Source organism: Plectropomus leopardus, chromosome 2, assembly GCF_026936395.1.
Source record: "Plectropomus leopardus strain MGB_pleo_1.0 chromosome 2, ASM2693639v1, whole genome shotgun sequence".
Taxonomy (NCBI): domain Eukaryota; kingdom Metazoa; phylum Chordata; class Actinopteri; order Perciformes; family Serranidae; genus Plectropomus; species Plectropomus leopardus.
The window spans coordinates 33520469-33539453 of NC_142177.1; the positions used below are offsets into that span (position 1 = coordinate 33520469).

An 18985-nucleotide genomic window follows, 5' to 3' on the forward strand; every position below is an offset into this window, starting at 1 on the left:
TTTTCTCAAGTAGTTGTACATTAACAGAAACAACGTCTCATTAACACCTAACACACTGGATCTGTTGATGAGCCTGGCAGCCATGTGGCGGGGGTCACCGGGTTAGATGATCATGTTTTAGCAGTTAATGAATATTAAAACATTTTGGAGGACCAGATGCACCCGGAGCTGCCAACACGGTTCTCTCATGATGTTCCCATGTTCCAAGATCATAAAGCTCTGATTTACATAAACCTGTAAAAGAGAGGTTAAAACCAGAGAAAGCTCTTGTGTTTTTTTATCTTATCCACCGCCTGCGTGTCATTATGCGTAAAACACACTAACACACATGAGAAATGACCTTTTTGACATCCAAAACATTAAAACTTGATACAAACTCAACATGCAGGAGAAAGAAGAAATTACCTGATATGAAATAACTTACATTAGAGATACAATCATATGTATTGTAGACCTATTAGTTCTGATTTTTCAAATTAAAATCTTTGACTTTAATTCAAAAGTCAGCATAGCTTTTGTCATGTCCCGTGGGAAATTTAACTTCAAGAATACAAGCACTGATGCTTCCACTCAGTCTCATTAAATCAATCAGTTTCCTTGTTCGACAACACTGACTTGATGCATTTAGATGAACAACTAATTATTTAAATCATAAACAATCCTCTAAATTCACACTCCAGCAATATGCAAACACTCGAGTGTCAACTCATTTACAAACTAAAAGGTTTTTACACATACAGCAGAGTATCAGGGCTTTGGGATTTTGTTTAGTTTAATATTTTGGTCATGGCTTAAATCTATCTTTGTGATCGTCTCCGTGGTCTTTTTGTATTTAACCTTTTAAAAATCAATGTTCAACCGAACAACTGATGCTATATCATCTTTTTACTTTGGTTCTTTTCATTAAGTTTTAATATCTGTAGATGAGACGCCTTTCTGTCTTTGTTCAGAAATGGTGGCTGAAGTTCTTCTTGTATCGATTTCACACAAAATTAAATGTTATTTGTTTTTAATGAAACTGTTTGCGCATAGACCCCAGGGAGACTTGTGGCCACTTTAGAAGCTCATGGGGATCCAAATAAAGGATAATATTTAAGGACTACTTCAGACAACAATTATTAGTATATCACTACTCATTTTGTGTTATATTAAATTTGTGGAGAAAACATTGTTTTTGTGGCATGCTTGGGGTGAATGAAGAAACCAAAAATGATGAACATTCAGGATGAATTGAAGTCATAGGCAACTGCTTTTAACAACAGCAAAACTATATCGAAACATCGGTTTACAAACACAACTCGTGCAGTAACATCCAAGTCTCCTTTATCCAGACGCATGCTCAGTACTTCCCAAACACATTTATTTTCACCTGAACGTACTATTTAAATGTTTGCATGAGTAGCGTACCTGAAGTGCCAAAAACTGAAAATACACTACAGTTACATGTTTTTTATAACGTGTTTTTTTCTATGCTGTTGTCTGTTGGGGCGGCAGAATCACTGCTGAGGACAGGTACATTTATTGTATGCAGGTATGACCTTTGTTGGTGTTGTTGTCTACTTACTGTTTGATGAAGATGGTATTTAGCACTTTGTGTTAATATGATACCCCGCCCCTTTGACTGTCGCTGTTGTTGGTTTTAGTGGCTCCCTTGTTTTTGTTTTTGTTGTCCGTATTGCTGTTGTTGTTGCAGTGGAACTATGTGCTCCTGTTCGATGCCTCTGCCTGGTGATCACGTGTGGATTCTGTCTGTGTTTTTGTTTACATACTGCATATATTTTGTTTTTGTTTCATGTCTATTGTGGCAAACCAATTTCCCTCTTGGAGTTTAATAAAGTGACTCATATCATATCTTATCATATCATATCATATCATATCATATCATATCATATCATATCATATCATATCATATATCATATCAATCATATCCTATTCTATCCTATGAGGCTTAAAATTATGCATAACTAACTAACTAGCAATATCACGGTCTTCCGGTGTCCGGTTTTAAATTGCTACTACAGTTTCCGGCCATCTGCTGGCATAGAGGGGTATCTCCTCTCACACAGGCACAGAACATACATGCTTGTTGGCCGTTGGTTTGGTGTGTTCCTGTGCAACTTTTTGGCCGAGACACAGCGACGGGCAATGCAGCACAGGGCTTTTGTCGACGCTAGTTTTCCGGTATTAATTTGTGTGTCACAGCCTTATGAGACAGCAGCACAGAGGCCTTTAAAAACTTAACTGTAGTTACTTTTTTTATATCTCTTATTCAGTCTCAGTTTCTAACTCGATGCACACTAATATGGATCGATGTTTGAGCGTTGCTTGGGCGGAGACAGACGGTGTTTTGTGGTGGCTCGCATTTCATCTCGCCAGTTAAGGGGCTAAAATTAGCCCGTTCATGCAGGTGTTGTGTTTCCATCAATGCCGATCGAAGCCAAAGCCAATAAATACTCGTGACTACTGCCGAGTCATTTGACCCGGACGTCAAAAGACCATAAGTTAGCAGTGTTTGCAGGTTTTTTGTGCAGTGGAAAAGGAGCTTTAGTAAAATGATAAAATAAAAAGAGAACCACTGTGATAATGATATCAAAATAGGATGATTTGTAAAGTTTAATATATCAGTATGACGCAGTCCCATCAAAAGGCATGAGAGGTTGTTCATAAAAAGAGTTTGCTGTATAATATGTGAACGATTTCACTTTTTGTATAGATTTTCCTCTTTGAAAGACTTACCAAGGACTTTCAAGCCATAAATGTTAAAGCTTTCATTCAGTGAATAAGAATTGAGTCACAGTGTCATTGAAGATGAAACAAAGTGTAAAATGAAGAGTCACTGTAGGTGCGGATGTGTCAAGTTTGAGTGCAAACACAGCTGAGGTTTTACACACTCACATCTTCTTGCTCAGTTCATATTCAGCTCACTAAATTCACAAATTAGATTAAAATGAACATAATAAACTAATGACAGACACTTCATTCACAAGTTCTTGACAGAATAGAAATAGAGCGAAAGATTTATGAACCTCATAAACAATCCACCTCCTCCGCTGATTGAATTTGGAGTAAATTGACCCTTTCCTCAGTTACAACAGTGTGTCAATGAAGTTCTCTGATCTGTTTATGTGAGCACAGTGTTTATCATCAGTTTATTACCCTCATTGACTCTGAAGGTATTTTGCAGGATGCCGCATCTCGTAGCATTAAGGAGCCGGGAGGCAGACAGCGAGAGCCAATTGTGTGTGAATGTGAAATGAAAACACACAGTTCTGCCCATCAGTCATGCATTTTCATCAGCTGACATTTGCTGACATTTTGTGGCTCCCTATTTATTCGAGCGCTTATAATGAGATAAATCAATACTGTAAATTTTGAGAAAACTAAGCAGAAGTGGAAGACCGGAATAATTTTGCAGCGATGTTGAGTTGAAACTAAACTTTTAGGTCAGTAATGTGGAATATAAATGCCTCCAGTCTCGTTCGGTTATTTTAAGAAAGCGCTCATGTTTTCTGAACCCTTAGACATATGAACCGATGTTGTCCTGCTGAGATTTATCTTCCTCTCAGAGGCTCTTAATAGCTGCAAATATGGATGTATTACTCTTTTTTTGTAAATCAGTCAGGGCTCTTTGAAAATGAAGATATATCTGACAAATCTTATGTACTTTTTGGGTTACTCTTTATTAGTTGCATGATTCAGTTCTGCCTAAAATATCAGATGGCACCTTCAGTCCAGACACCTGAAGAAAATGTTGGTATACAATTCTGCAGATCATTAATATTTTACATTTTAACATTTCATATGTATCATCTCAGCTTTTCTAAATTGACATAGTATATGAGCTGACTTTGTCATCATAGGGTGGAGGGGATGGTGGACGGTATGTGACGTATAGGCGAGATGTCCGCCAAGCTGTGGTATTTCCACTGGTGTTTGTAGCACCAAACCTAAGTGTATTTTTGGGGTTTATTTTGGTAGCAAATTTCATTGTTTCCCAGCGGCTGAAATAAAATAAAATATGTACTAACCCTGGATGTTTTTTAAAGACATCTGAGCCACACAACCTGGTTGTTTTTCACCAACCTATCCCTGCTTTTCCAGCTGCATTTGTGGCACTGAGACTTTTTTTTTTTACCAAACCAGGGTGTTTTTGCAGCACATTGTTTACCCACAACATTTGTAGCACCACACCTTGGTGTTTTTTACCAGATGTAGGTATTTTTAGCTGCACATTGTAGTATTTCCCAGCTGCGTTTGAGCCACCATACCTTGTTTTTCACAATCATGTTCCAGCAGAATTTGATGCACAGAACTGCACTGTTTTATATTGAACCTGAACGTTTTTAGCAGCACATCGCAGCATTTCCCAGCTGTGTTTCAGCCACTGAACCTGAGTTAAGTGGCACATTGGGCCATTTTCCAGCTGCATTTGTGGCACAGAACTTGGGAGTGTTTTTATAGAACCTGAGTGTTTGTAGTGGCACATTGCAGCGTTTCTCAGCTGCGTTTGAGCCATCAAAGTGTTTTTAACTGACCTGTCTCTGCTGTTGCAGTGAGTTTTGTGCCACCGAATGTGGGTGTTTTAAGCTAAATCCTGATCTTTACTGACCATAACCACGTGGGTTTTGTGCCAAAACATAGCTGCATCTTCACCACAGCGCCGTTGAGAAACATGAAGTATCTGCTAGATAATAATATACAAATGTAATGAAGCTGTGGGTTTTGTATTTTCACGGCTTCGGGGGTATTTTCTATCCATCCTACTTTCTGCCACATTTTGTCCCTATTTAAATTTTGGGGTTTGAATTTAGCTCTTCTTTTCCAAACTTAGTTTATGGCTTCATCGTTTGGCTGTGAATTAGCTGCCTGCTTGGCTTGAACATTAACTCGCCCTGCTGGGATGTCTACCTGTTCCTGGAGGTCAATCCCTCTGCGAACAGGTGGAAAGCACTTGATCAGCCCACTCAGCATTTCCCCCAGATCCTGTGGAGCAGGATGCACTCCTCAAGCCAAATTGTTCTGGTAACCTGCCCACTGCACACATTTGAGATCTATGTATGCATGAGTTCTTCAGTAAAATGTCAAGCTCGTTTTTTGGGGGGAGTGAATTTTGTCAAGCAGATGAATTAGATTTTTATCAATTCAAAGTGAATCTAAGAGATACCATATTTTGTTATCGTGTAGGAAAATCAAAAGCTATTAGGAATGTGATAGAAGGCAGCACACAGGGCAGTGTGCAAAGTATTTTAATAGCGCTTCCATATTTAGACCAACATCAGACCCTTTTTATTAAAGAGGGCTCAGAAAATCTTGAATATGTTTGACCTTCTTTACTGGAATTAATTTGCATCTGGCTTATTGGATGAAAGCAATTTTGTGTGCCACGTAAATTGGCATTTTCTTGTCAGACCAAGATACTGCAAGTGTAAATATTCAGTAGGAATAGATTGAAGCCTTCCCTGGGGCTGCAAATTAATGTGGTGAAATATAAAATTGGGTTCTTAAGTGTAAGACGGAGTCAGTCGGTGTGGTCAAAAAGGGGCAGAGGACTGCACTGTGCCAGAGTTGAAAGAAAAAAGTGAAGAAAATGTCTATCACTGCCATTTAACCACCAGCTCAGCGAGATTTCATAAGTGCCCCTCTGCAGATGTTCTGGGGGTCGCCTATTGAAACCTCAGCACAAATGTCAAAGAAGATTTTGGTTGAACTTGCACGATGAAAAATGTACAGCAGACCTTGAGTGATAATAATTCTTAAATTGGCTTCTGAAAATGGCTGCTGATGAGCCCAGCTCCGGCATACGTTGGACACTGGCTCAATATAATGCGTGGCGCTGATTAGATCTCTGCAGGGTTTCTCTCACTTTCAGCCTTATTATTGGATTCTTTCACAATACACAGGGAGGATGAAGCCTGTGCTCAGAATAGAGTTTAATGTGTGGTGCCTCTACCTTGGCACAGGAAATCATTGCACAGTGGTTGAGCAAATAAAAGGAAGCGAGGCAGAGGAAGAGAGTGTGCTTCAGCATCTGTCCTCGGTTTTTGTGAAGGATTTGAAGAGGCATGGTAGTTTCATCGTTAAAACTATTATCAGAATAAAGCAGAGCAAAGGATCAAAAAACCTTGTGTTTTTTCACAGAGCCCCACTGCAGAATTTCATATTGTTTGTCATGGTCAGGCTGCTTTGTGCTGGAAATTGACATCTGTGTCTATTTTGATCAGTGCACAAGCTTTTTTGTATTTAAATGGAGTAGTGATAGCAGTGGGCTTTTCTTTCAAATTCAAGATCAAGATCAACTTCATTGTCCCTGGAGAGAAATTTGTCTTGGGCAGCAATGCCACAAATACTTCTGTAACTCTAGACTACTGGTATTTTACAGAAAACACTATAATTGTACATAAACAAGACTAATGGCATTTCTAAAGCCTCTCAACATTAAAACTATTGCTGTGAAATTATTTTGAGATATTTGTGATTTCACATATTGGCACTTTGCAGTGGACTTCTGCATCTACATATTGCGCTCAAGGTATCCTTCTGCGTCTGCTATTGACGTTCCAGGATGCTGCTACGATGAAGTCAACAACAACACCACATGGTAGGATAATGCTACATGTGGTTGTGTTAAGGCAACAACAGCACATGAAAACCAATGCCAGGACGTCAGCAAATGCACATGCTGGCACGGACAGTTAGGATTAGGCAAAAGTAGCACGTGGTGAGGTGCATGAAAAAAACCATCACGTTCAGATTGGAAGCGAACACCAAACTCCCGGTGAAAGCTTGGGGCTTGTCAGACCCATCCAAAGCCCAGCCTACCCTTCCTGCCCACCCCATAGGCCCTTTGCGCTCCTTAAATTATGTCATTACTGGAAACATTTTAGCCTTATGCTGTCCAGTGGCATATCATGCAGACGTGACGGGTTTCATACGGCCCAGTTCTCAACTGACACCGCCGGGCTCCATATCATGCTGCCGTGGCAGGTGCCGTCCAGCTGTCTGGCTGTCCTACTGCATATAATAACACTGCGAACAGTTCTCTCCAGCAGTGTTAACAGCTGATGCCATCCAGCGGCATATCATGCAGACGCAAAAGGTGGCTGTTAGCATCAGGATCTCAAGCCGAAATCACTGCAAAAGTGGTGGTATTTGACGGCTTTTGAATGAGAACGGGTTGGTAATTCTTGATGCTGGGAGCATCAGTTGTAGTTGAAAGAAGCCTGGTGGATGGGTCAAACAAAGCCGGACTTTTATTTAGAGAACAGTTTGTGTCCCATGTGAAACCAAAAGTTAATGATGATGCAACATACATCATTTTTGTATGGTCGTTTCTCACTGATGTCAGATCAAGTGATATATTTACGTCATGCTACTTAAACAACATACCTATTTTAACTCAAAACATGATCGTTTTTCTAAACTTAACCGAGCAGTTGTGTTGCCTAAACCTATGTGCAACCATTTCACAACATTAACCAAGCGTTACAGTGTGTTTCAGCTGTGTGACACATAAACAGGCTAAAAGAATGAGAACAGGTTGACTCTGGTGCTCCACTGACTTTTATTTAGGCTCCGATCTGAGGTTGAAGTTTGCGTTTGTTTTGGGTGGGGGTTTGTTTTGTTTTGTTATTTTCTTTATATTCATTTTTACCAACAAAATAAACAAAAACTAGGTAAAATTAAGAACCCATGTGAAAACAAAGATCTTTTGAGCATCAATGAAAAAGTAAATACATAATCTTTTTCAATTAAAAGTTGGATAAAGTGAGTTTGAATGTGTTTCTGATGTTTAATTACTCAAAATCAGGACTAAAGTTTGAACCCTATACTGTCCATTTTGTCCAGTTCTCAGTAAATGTATCTCTCTAGGTTCTCACATAATACAATATTTTTCTAAACAGGTATTTATCCTTCTGTCATCTAAGTTTCCTCCAATCTAATGAGGTGACAGTTGTTGTTTTGACTAAAAGGTCCTGACTACAGGTTTGTAATAAATCGGCCTTAAGTTAGCACAAACATTCATGTCAACCTCAAAATGAAAGGTATTAAGGTGAACCTTAATCTGGTGCCATCATCAGGTCAAAAGTTTCATTTGGTTACTGTAATTTTATTATGTTTGTTATTCTGTGCACACAGCATCTATTGCATGTCTGTCTGTCCAGAGATAGAGATCCCTCCTCAGCTGCTTTTCCTGAGGTTTCTGCCATATTTTCCCTGTTAGAGGGTTTTTCGCGGGGAGTGTTTCCTTATCCGAAGCGAGGATCAAAGGACAGATTGTAAAGCCCCTAGAGGCAATTTTGTGATTTGTGATATTGGTCTGTATAAATAAAATTGACTTGACATGAACATTTCAATTTTTCTTACAACGTAAAGGGACAGCACACCCGAAAAATCAAAACTACATATATTTCCTCTGACCTGTAGTGCTATTTAACGATCTAGATTGTTTTAGTGTGAGTTTTCAAGTGATGGAAATGTCAGCCCTAGAGATGTCTGGCTTCTTTCAAATATAATAAAACGGCAAAAAAAAAAACATTTGAAAATGCAACAGCAATGTGAATGAAATAATCCACAGACCTTGTTGTGAGCAGTTTTATATAGGAACTATTTTCTTTCTGTTGAACTACACTCGCCAACTATGTCACCACACAGAGGGCCTCATGCTCTTGACAGTGCGAGATGTAAACATGAATGACTTCCTCCTCAGCCGAGCTGTAACGTTAGCCCTTCTTAGCTTCTTCTGCGCAGTGATATTGTGGGCGGGTGTAGTTTGTTTGGAAAAAAATAGCTTGTACATGAAATTGCTCAAAACAAGGTCTATGGATTTTGTTTAGTAACAGGGTCGTGATTTCTGGGAAGACACATCTCATTGCTCATGAATTTGTCAATTTTATATTTGTGGCGTTTTGTGCTCCACAAGACTCACACCAAAACAATCTAGATTGATAAGTAGTACTACAGGTAAGAGAAAAAATATGTATTTTTGATTTAAGGGTGTGCTGTCCCGTTTTAAAATTATGACTAAAAACCTTCAAAGCAGTTATGTTCTCATCACTGTGTGTTAAGTGCTAATTAGCAAAAGTTAGCATGCCAACACATTAAATCATAAATAATAATTAATAAAAGAGCATATCTGGACTTATAATTACTAGGTACTTTAAAGTTAAAGTTTAAAATACACTTTTTAACTACCCAACAGTGAGTTAGATTAGTAGTAAAGCCAGCTGCTGACATATGATAAGTAATAATATAACACAATGAAAGTGGTCATTCTTTCTGCATAATGAGTACTTTTACTTTGGATACTTTAAGTACATTTTGTTCACACTTTTATTTCAGTTAATTTTTGGATGAGGGACTTTTATTTGTATTTTCACAGTGTGGTGTTCCCACTTTTAAGTCTTTAAGCACCGTACATATTCAGTCTCAAATTAAAACAGTTTTGACTCACAAGCTTGAGATTAAATGAGGTCTAGTGAACATGACTCGCCTAATCGTAATAACAATAAAAAGCTCTGATGTGAGGAAGGCGTCAAGTTCGACAAACGGCACTTTGATTAGCATAGAAAGTGCATCACATGATATAAGCACCCAAATAACCTTTAATCTCATCCTGTCTGCTGCAGGTGGAGCAGGAATTAGAGAAAACAATGCGTGGAAAGTGTCTCATCCTGTGTCATCGTTACATCCAAAGGTATCTCTGGGTTCTGATGAATCTCGAAATAAAAATGGTTATAATAAAATTAGTAAAAATACATCAAAAACATGATCACAGGTGTTTTTTTCATCAGCTCTCCGCTGTGCTTTTTAAAAAAGCAGCTACTAATCTGCTTATTGGGCACTGTGAATGAATAAGCTTCAAGATAAAATCCCTTTGATGGACACTGTGTTGATCAGTCCTTTATTATTCAAAAGCACCACTGAATAATTATTTCATTTTGATGTAACGTCTGTCAAACATATAGATAGCAAACACACAGCAGTCTTTGTATGTCAGTTTCAGCACCACAGACAGCAGCAGTCAGTCATCTTCCTCTGTGCTGCGTCTTGAAATTGCCGGTCCAAAGCAATCATAAAAGTTTTGATGAGTATATATCTGCCTCCACAAAGTTCTGATGTGACACATTTACCCACAGAATGCCCTCAGAAACAAGAAAACACACACCTGAGGCCAAATCCATATCTCCTCTTGGTGTAAAATAATTACCGCTCTGACAGGCCTGTCCGGCCCTCATATCACACTATCATCCCCGTAGTTCCTTATCTGGGTTGACGTTTGAATTAGGTGGTGCGATGTGCACACACACTCAGAGGTGAGGCTAGCTTGTGTTCGCTGTCACACAGAGTCACTACGGGAGAGATGATGACCCGCGCACCATGCTTCGCTGAAAGCTCTAATAAGCGTAGCCCGACACCCGCCCCGAGGAAGCTCTGCAATATCAGCAGGTCAGCTGGGATTTGGATCCTGGGCCGTCTGATGAATGAATCATTTCCTCTCATCTGTCTCTCAAAAACACACTGTGTCCAAAGGCTGGATTGTGGAGGACATCAAATACAGACAGGGATGTGAAGAGAGGAGAAAACATAAACACAGCGCTGTCATGAATATATGAAAACCCTCTTCAGGGAGAAACATGTTGAGGGAAAGAAAAAGTGATTTATGTCGGATGTCTTCAAAGATTTTTTTGCTTGGGATTGATGCACGTCTGCAGACATTTGTTTCAAGAAAAATGACAATTTAACTTTATATCACCGTCTTCTTTGTCTCTTCTTTTGTGTCTCTATCTCTGTCTCACTTTTTCGCCTAATTTATTTTAATTAGGACCTTGAAGTGATTGCACCTCGTTCCTTGCAAGCTGAGTGATTTTATTTCAAGCTCGTGACGGTGGCTCCCTGTGAACACGTTGGCTGCAGTTCAAGCTGGTTTTTGAGGCTCAGTGGGACATATTATTAGAAAAGCCCCCCCAACACACACACTCCTCCACTCCATCCTGGTTCCCTGCTGCTTTAAAATACTCATTGGTCAGGATATGCTGTTATGATTATAGAAATGTAAAAACACTTTCTTTGCCATACTGTCAATATTATACTAATGCAACACTGTATCACCTATCTGATACTTCAACATTTGGGAGGCAGCCTACTCTGATTGGTTTTCTTGCCAAGAAAAGATCTCTCATTTGAGAGTGGTTTTAGTCCTCTCATCCAACTCTCAGCAAAAAAGAAATATATAACCTTATTGTGTAGACAAACCTGGAAAGCGCCAGAACTAATCAAGTCACCTTTGCTGCGATGGCGTCTCCTTACAATATGTGTGCTTTTGAATAGAAGTGTATAGAAGAATAGAAAATAGGTGTTTAATTTTCTACCTTTACTTTCTATGTAATATTACTGTGAAAACATCGGGATGAACTTGTGCAGTTTTCAGCTATTGCAACAGTAGCGGGAAACTTCATCTTTGGGAGGAAACTTACTGTGTGACAAGCAATGTCAGCTGACTTAGCACTGCTTAGCGAACGTAGCAAATGTCGGCTAACATTACTGACAAGGTGCAATGGTGGTCCCACAGAATAAATAAAGTCAGTTGCCTAACTGTGACGTTAGAAGGTAAAAGATGGTAGATTTATTGGTCGTTCTTTAAACAAAAGTTTAAAAAATGAAATTACAATTTGTCCTTGATCCTGCTACATCTTCGAAGTAGAAGGATGACTCGATTAAAATCAGCAGCTACTGTGAAGATTCCATCAGGTTGCTCGGGCATGTTGCTGCTGATGGCATCATACGATTCCTGCAGTGCATTTTTTGAATTTGCATCACAGTCTTTGTACTTAGGCTCCCAACAAGGTCCACCTATCCAGTGCAATAGCTTGATCCAGGATGTTAGGGGTTAACAATGTCTCGATGCACAGAGCAGTCTCTGATTTCCTGTTGCTGAGTGAGTCTCAATTGCATCTCATCCACTTTATTCTCGTACGACCAGATGTTAGCCAGAAGAAGGCGTGGAAGAGGAACATCTCATTTCAATTCGGGTCAGCCTCGCCCTGTTGCCGGCTCTCCTCCCTCTCCTTGTCCAGCCCTTTCGGTTTCGTTTCTCTCCTTTGGTCTGACTGGCCACTAGGCATGCCATTGGTGGCGACCCTCTTGCGGTCTGCTGCATCCAAACCCCACACAACTTCTCCGGATGTTGATATGTGCTTCTCTATTTTAGAAGTCTTGCTTCAGCAGAGGGAGCCATGGGGTTGCAAAAATGGACAAATATAGCAAAGAAGTGGCAAGAATTTGAGAAGCTACTGGCTGCTGCATGTAGCTGCGCTGCTGTTGTCATAGTACTACCTTGAAATATGATGTTAGTTGCTCTTACTAGTCCAATGACCACAAAGTAAACATCACGTGGTTGGCATCACACACAGTAAGTTATATGTACACGAATGAGCTTGGATGAATGCATCGTGAACATGCAGGTGTCCTCATTAATTAAAGCATTAATTATTATTTTAATCAGTTCTAAATACTGTTTATTAGCCACACTACCATTTGTGGAATTTACTATGAGCAACCATAGATGCATTAAACTTTAAGTCACCAGTTACCACAGTCGTTATACCAAACCCCCGCAGCTCTGTGTTTGGTAGGAGTAATTTTTTTAACCATGAAAAACTGTTATTTGGCTATAATAATGGCTACATTTAATGCCAAAGTTTGTCAGCAGTCTGTCAGCAGCAGACACTGTGACTTCCACCGCAGTAATGGCGGCACTGCAAGATGAGGGGAAACAGAAATTGATCGCTGGACTCGTGTATTTCAGAAAACGTTGGAAACTAATGCATTAAGAGGGGGTTTTTTTTCTGTCAACACATCCTATTAAAAAACCAAAACCAGCAATGAAATGTTTCTACTATCAAGAGTTTTTTCCTCTATGTCATTGACCTCCATTGTTTTTCTCCAAAATTTTTTTAAATTTAGCCACACTGCTGCACCAGGTGACATTTTATTTAATTTCAGTAATTTTGGGCCCCTTTTATTTTGTCTTTGTGCAGTAAATACTTACTACAGCACTAAATGAGTATTAATCTGCAGCAGTAAATAATTCCCCCCAAATCTACCATTTGCTCCAGTTTGAGAAATGTTTACTCAAAACCTCAGTGCAAAAATAGCAATGCACACAACTCCAAAACATATATTTAACAGTGCCAAAAAGGTGCTCGGTAAAGGCGAAAATCAGAAAAGAGATACCACCTGCACTCATAAGACGTTTATTTATTTAGGGCAATTGTGGGCAATCATGGGTCTTTCAGCTCGCTGAAAGGCATTTCACGATTGCCCTAAATAAATAAATAAGTGAAGTCTTTTGAGTGCCAGCTGTATTTCTCTTTTCCAAAAACTACAATGCCCCACTTTTGGGGGGAAATTACTGAGCCTTTGTTAAAAAAGTTAAAAAATATTTGAGCGACTTTCTCAATAAGAACCAATAGGCTTTGGGCTGAGGGTTTTAAACCAAAGGCATGCTGGAAAATATTTTAAAAAAATGGATACATTATTTGTTTTGTTCTTTTCATGGGATTTTTTTGACAAACAAAAATATGCAATACCACCAGACTTATCCTTTAATGCAAACTTGTTATGCCTGGTTAGGAATATCACATGTGTTTCAGTGAGCGATCATCATATGAACATATATACAGCAATCCCACAATTAACATAGGATTACATGTCTTAATCACAGGATTTCAGGCTCTGACTGCCTGTATCTCGGGCGGATCCACATTCACATTCCCCCACCTAAACGCCGATCAACTTCTGATGCTGCTTTTCTCCCACAATAGCTTCCACAAGTCGACTAATCCTGGGTTTTCTCTGCTAAGACGAGCCGACATATTATCAAAGGTTAAGCTACCTCGCAGACATGGAGGGGAGCACGTAGAATTCAAATTTCTGTTCAAGTTGTGTGCAGGAGCTAATGAGAACTGAGGGATTATCAGAGTTATTGGCCGTGATCGGGTCAATTGGAAGGTAGTCGGGCATCAGGAGGCTGAGTTGGGCCATGGTGTCTGTCAGAGGAAGGATGTGGGGGCGGCAGCAGCAGCAGAAGCCCCAAACGGTCTCAGTGACAAGCCGACATGCTCTGGGTCAGGCACAGTGGTAATTCCCAGAAAGGTCACCCAAAATGACACCTACCAGCATTAAGCCCGGACCCGCTCTCTGTCCGCTCTCTCTTCAGAGCTATAATCTGGCTGATTCGTCTCCCTAGCACTGCTTGTGTCATCTCTCACACTGGTTTCAGCCCCACTAATGCCACCTCTGAGAACGAGAGGGCAAAAAGGGCAATCTCTGTCACATTCCTCAGATGTAATGTTCCTCCAGCTGCATCGTATCCAACTTAAAGGCACAATCTCTCCGTGTGTGCAACGCCAGCAAAATCAATAAAAATGGATTACTCTGTGAAGGTGTATAAATTTCTATTATTTTTTTTACTACCTGAGAAGGAGCAGTATGTCAAGGATTTATTATGGCGTTAGCATTACAATGCTAAAGCAATTTGGTCAACTCCAGCAGTAAATTGGCTTGTCACATGAGATAGCATTGGCGAGATGAACGGAAAATGCCAGGGAGCACATTAAATTATGAATGATGGGAATTATATTAACATTTAAATGAGACAGTCATGGTCTAGTGGGATTACAAGTTTTCAGTGTTTATGGTGTGGAATGATGTATCGTGAGGAAATCACGAATGAATTTCAGCGCGTTATTACGTACACATGATTGTTCTTCACACAACAGCAGTTTACTTTGAAATAGCGTCCTGATGAAGCTGATGTGATAACTAATTATCATGATAGGCTTGTTAACAACCGATCTTTCACTGGTTTGGTAAATAAACAAGACAAAAAAAGGAGAGCAGCAGCAGAGAGAGACCATAAGTTTCTATTTACTCCATATATCTGCGCATATGAGAAATGTTGTCATCGTCTGAAATCACAGCTCCTGATTCCCCTCGCTGCAACGCCGGCAATCACAGAAAAACATGTCCAGGGGGGACGGGGAAGGAAAATGAAAGCAGCAAGTACAGGCAATGACCTTTGCAGACTCCTAGCATGATAAATGTCAAAGGTTTTCTGTTTTTAATTTGTCAGAGTTTCCAGGGAAGCCTGACCTATGCCTACTTTCAGCCACAGCGTTCCCATCACAGCAGTCGCTGAAGCGGCACCTCAAAACCTATTACTACCCGCCTTTGCTGAGGCTGGTGCTGTCAAAGCTGCAAATTAGCCCATTTGCAACCTTTCATAATGCACTGTAGCAAGGAACAGCATGTTTTTCTCAGGGAAGGCTGATGCCGAGGTATGTAATGTATTGCAAATGTGACATATTGCAGACAAACCAGAGAATATACATTCAAATTTGGCAGGTGTCACTTTTGTGCTGTTTGGCAATCTATTATGCTTTCTTAGCAGATTTTGACCTTTATATGTTGCAGTGGGAGATGGCGGTACAGAAAAACAGCAGTGCTATGAATTTTTTGTGAAAGTGCTCATATTTAAATTCCTTCTCACAGTCATATCATTATGATTTTAATAACAAATCCCCCCAAATCTCCACAAATCTGTGCAAAATATTAGTAAGAATACACCCATGTCTGTGGCTACTAAAAATGTCTTTCTCCTGATGTGTCTTTACGTTAATCTTAGTGGTAAAAAGGGGGAAAATAACTGAACTGATAGCATAGACTGTAAAATAACAGCAACCGTGACATCACCCATTGGTTTGTGGCCCTAAGTTTAGTATAACAGCCGTCGGCATCTGGTTTTTTTTTAGCCAAAAATGGACCCAATTACCCCTGCTATGCTTAAGTGAGGCTTAAATATCCATGATACAGGCGCTGCGATCTTGTGCTGGAGTCATTCGGAACTGGAGTCTGTGCAGTATCGATATCTGTGGTGGGAGCGTTCCCGCCAAAACACCCGTCTACCAATTGCAATCAGTTCTGTTGAATGCGAGCACATGGATTGGCTGTCACAGCTGTCAGTCATGGCAGAAAATCCCCTTTTTGTAGAATTGAAAACTCATTAAAACTGAACGTACAGTTGTCATGGATGTTGAAATTAGCTTTAGAGACCAAAACTGTTTTTTTCTACCAGGCTGCAAGCATGTCTGTTTCTGCTGTAAACTTTGGCATGTTCACAGTGATAATGCTAACCTGCTTACGTTTAGGAATTAAACATATTTAATGTTCACCATGTTCACACTCTTAGTTTATAGTAATAGCATGCTAAAATTGTGAATTAAACTTAAAGTAGCTACAGCTAATGGCAATCATTTATTTTACAGGTCATGAACTACACCTTTGGACAAAGTGAAATTTTGGCGTGATGATGGTGCTAAAAAGAAGTCAGTGGATCAGCAAAGGCAATGCAATTCATCCGATGGGGACCGTGAGTCACAAGCAGACCGTGACTGTGAGTACAGATTTAATGATTGATTTAGTCTATCTCATAGTACAGAGGTTCAGGAGTCAGGGGACACAGGGGTCCTTTAGGGAGTTTCAGGGGGACTCCATAAAAATAAGGAATAATTTATTTTACATTTTAATTTAATACAGATTTGAGCCCATTGTTAACCCTTTGAAACCTGAGCATATTGGCTTGATGTCTTTCGAAACCACTGGAAGAAAGGAAGAAAGTACAAGAAAAATACCTGAAAATTAGTTTCTAGTAGAATAGATAGATAAATAGATTAATTAAAAAATTAGAAAACAAGAAAATGATCTGAAAAAGTGCTTAAATTCTAACAAGTTTGCCAAATAATTTTAAATATGTAGTTATGATCATTATAAATATAGTTTTCCCTAGCTTTTTTCCCCAAGACCTTTTTCTCTATCTTTAAAAAAAACAACAAAATCTACTACTTTCCTGTGATGTATGGATCACAAGTTTGTCATTGCTTTTTTTCCCCATGTTTTTGAAAAACATTGCAACAATTTGCTCAGGTTTTAAAGGTTATATACTTGTGAAAGGCATCTGAAAACGGCACAAGAAAAGTGATGTCATTCCAGGTATCAAAGGGTTAATAAGAGCCACTACTCTAATCATAGGTCATTTCCTCTCCTGTTATCTCTTCAACTGTAGTTTAGTACTCTAGAATTCTGGTCTGAATCATATCTAACAACCAAAATGTTTTCAGATGAAAGTCCCTGAAGAGAAATCTCATTAAATGGGGATCAGTGACCTAATGTCATCAATGTAAGGGTCCTTGACACAGAAAAGGTTGAGAACCACTGTGATGGTCGCTGAGATATTTCAGTGTGGACCAAAGAGGAGAAACCTACATTGCAATCCCTAGAACCACACCACTAGCATGGCTAAAACATTTTTAAATCAAATATATAATACATTAAAATTTGCATGTACAATATTTAAACAATAAAATGCTTAGATCTGTTTTACGTAGCCAATATTTGACGGTGGATTATCTTATTTAAAGTTCAGTTTCACAACGTAAATGGTATCATCAGCCATAGATTCATACAGCAGAATTGATGAGACCTTAATTTTTTTCCAAACCAAGATCAGACATCTGAGTCAGAGGCTTGATTACTGATTTTGAAGTTGAAGCAGGAGCAGAGGATTCGTCCCCCTCAAAGCATTCTTTGTTCCTGTCTTGATCAATGAACTGCTAGTAATCATTAAAAGACCCTCTGGTCGATTCCACATCCGACTCCATCTTCCTTATTAATGGACTCTTCTGCCTCCTCCTGCTCTGGGATACAAGAAAATAGGATCGTATTTTCAGATGTATGTGTTGGTGTTCTTGCTTTAATATCTAAATGTAGGGACAAAGAGGTCCACTTCAGCTGTGAGACGGTTTCGTACTGTAGACACAGCCAGCTGCAAGTGTTTTCATGTTATAGGGCCTCTTCAGGGAAACACAAGCGCACTCAATGTCACATTACATTCATGACGATATCCCATAAAGATACTATAAATTATGACCGTGGTCTGAAGACGGAGCCTGAAGATTTGAATAGAAAATGTGTGATTTGTCAGTATCAGAGGGATGGATCCTCAGAGGTCAAAGATAGAAAGAGAATAAAACTCTCAAAAGCAGCCGAGCTCTTCAACATGCAGTGCGGCTTCAGTCCGCTGACCTTCATCCCGTAACCCGAACCTCTCTCCCCTCCTGAGGCCCGATGCGCTGCTGGTTTGGACGTTTGCCAAGGTCAGGTGGAGGGCCTCGGTCCTGTGGGGAGGTGATGAGGTGATGTGTCCAATGCCCTCTACTGTTAATGAGTGTAACGTGAAGGACCATGGGGGGTAGACGTGAAGCTTGAGGTGAAATGGTTTCACAACATCCACCTAAGTGGGCCCAGATGTGTTTGTGTTGAAGGGTGAGGAAAAGCTGGTGGAGGAGGGGGTGTGCTGTAGAAAAGGTGCTGGATTTTGATCTTGATGCTCCTCTACTGGACAAATATCACTGCTCTGCAGTTATCTGTGACAGGTGGCAAACCTATAAGCAATTATGTCTAGGTTTATTGATTTAAATAAAATGAGGTAAGGTTCTCGTCTTTTCTTCTCTGTTCCTTTAGCCCAGGCGTCTTTGATTGATGCAAGTGTGTTTCAAGTGGATAAATTTGACTTTAGTTTTGAGAAGTTAGTGGCAGAATCACAAGCATGTTGCTGTCATACTGTTAGACATAAGACATCATTTCTCACCAGCGCCTGCACGTCCATCAACTGCCAGAACATGAATTCAGAAATTATCATCAGAATAGTTTTCTAATGCAACAGATGAGCTGTGCCAATAAAAAGAGGGGGAAAAAGAAAGAAAAACAACCTGGCAGTTCTATAAAAGCTAATCTGGCTCTACTGCTGTGCCATTGATCGCCTGGCTCACTGTGGCGCTCCTCCACACAAATGAGTCAATACATTATTCAGTGTATTGAGACTTCTACAAAACCTGTGACACTGTAGAGAGCTAGTGGTCTCTGCTGC

The 18985-nt window shown here is 39.8% G+C and overlaps 1 protein-coding gene across 2 annotated transcripts in view; it reads left to right on the forward strand.

Annotated features, from left to right (window-relative positions):
* ora1 (olfactory receptor class A related 1) overlaps window positions 1-18985 on the forward strand; it is a 261847-nt gene that overhangs the window by 223066 nt on the left and 19796 nt on the right. For both annotated transcript variants that reach the window (XM_042509176.2, XM_088069134.1), the window contains exon 7: window positions 16326-16453. The gene's annotated coding sequence lies outside the window, so the exon portion shown is untranslated. The remainder of the gene's footprint in view (window positions 1-16325; window positions 16454-18985) is intronic.